The sequence below is a fragment of the Schistocerca americana genome, chromosome 1, assembly GCF_021461395.2.
Source record: "Schistocerca americana isolate TAMUIC-IGC-003095 chromosome 1, iqSchAmer2.1, whole genome shotgun sequence".
NCBI classification, from domain to species: Eukaryota; Metazoa; Arthropoda; class Insecta; order Orthoptera; family Acrididae; genus Schistocerca; species Schistocerca americana.
In genome coordinates this window covers 229,773,090-229,774,661 of record NC_060119.1, presented here as the reverse complement: position 1 = coordinate 229,774,661, position 1,572 = coordinate 229,773,090, and the positions used below count along the sequence as shown (strand labels likewise).

At 49.0% G+C, this 1,572-nt stretch overlaps 1 pseudogene; it reads right to left on the bottom strand.

The window, feature by feature from the left end:
• Positions 1–1,049: 1,049 nt before the first annotated feature.
• On the bottom strand, positions 1,050–1,167 carry LOC124555227 (annotated as a pseudogene).
• Positions 1,168–1,572: the final 405 nt, after the last annotated feature.

Sequence of the window (1,572 nt, the reverse complement as noted above, 5' to 3'; positions counted from 1 at the left end):
TCCTTAGGTTAGTTAGGTTTAACTAGTTCTAAGTTCTAGGGGACTAATGACCTCAGACGTTGAGTCCCATAGTGCTCAGAGCCATTTGAACCATTTTTGAACCATGATGATTGCTGTTCATTGGCCATGAAGGCTCTTTTGCATGCCATTACCGCAACTGAAGGTCCAGTGAGTGGCGACCGATGGCCTCTTCAGATGAACCACATTTTATGCACCGAAAAGTCTGAAAACAAACTCCCTCCAAAAATCGTCAGAAGAAACCACACTCAAGGATAGAGCGCTATGGTCTAGAGGAAGTTTGTGGCAGTCCCTGGCTAGTATTAGTCTGGAAGGCACAATGAATCAACACAAGTATGCATCTATCCCTGGGGACCATGTATACTTCAATGTGCATTTTGTTTCTCCTCAGCACGATGGCATCTACCAGGTGAACAATGTAACGTGTCGCACAGCTGGCAGCGTACGTGCGTGGTTCGAAGAGCACTAGTATGTGTTTACCGTACTCCCCTCGCCACCAAACCGTCCGAGTCTAAGCCCAATCGAGATTCTGTGGAGCCACGTCAATTGGGCCGTTAGCGCCGTGGATCCTCAATCGAGAAACCTAGCGCAACTCTCAACGGCATCGGAGTCAGCGTGGCTCCATATTCCTGTTGATACCTTCTATGATCTCGCTGAGGCCCTTCTTGCCCGTCAAGCAGTGGTCCGTGCACCAACATGTGGTTATTCCGGTTTTTGACAGGAGATCAATTCAATGTGAGTCGACAGCATAGAATGAAAGTCTGACTCAACATAGTAGTTACCATGATAAGCTCTTCTATAAGATTGTATAAGATCGGTCTAAAAAAAAAGCACTCCGTCATCAGGCCACGAGTGGCTTACCGGGACCATCCGACCGCCGTGTCATCCTCAGTGGAGGATGTGGATTGGAGGGGCGTGGGGTCAGCACACCGCTCTACCGGTCGTTATGATGGTATTCTTGACCGAAGCCGCTACTATTCGGTCGAGTAGCTCCTCACTTGGCATCACGAGGCTGAGTGCACCCCGATAAATGGCAACAGCGCATGGCAGCCTGGGTGGTCACCCATTTGAGTGCCGACCACGCCCGACAGCGCTTAATTTCGGTGATCGCACGGGAACCGGTGTATCCACTGCGGCAAGGCCGTTGCCCCATAAGATGGGTCTAGAGACTTTAAAACTTAATGCTAATGTCCATGTGGCTAGAGTGAAGTGGTTATTAAGCAAGCTCATTCCAAATCAGTGACTCACAAAATTATCATTCTAACCCTGTCATATTACAAGTCAATAGAGAATACGGCACCTACAAAACTCTCCTTACAGTTTACCACAGGCAACACGCAGATGGCAGTCGGCACAGCAGGAGCAGGCAGTTCACTCCAAACTGCGTCACAAAAGCAAGTGCGTCGCTTGGTCAAAATGTCACCGCCGGTCTACTTGGCCAGAGAACATAAGACGTCAGCTATTACGAACTTCAGGATGCCTACTGCAAAGGTCGAACCCGCACTTGTCTTCAGATACAGAGCTCTTCGTTTGAGTTAGCAGACGATAGCTAAT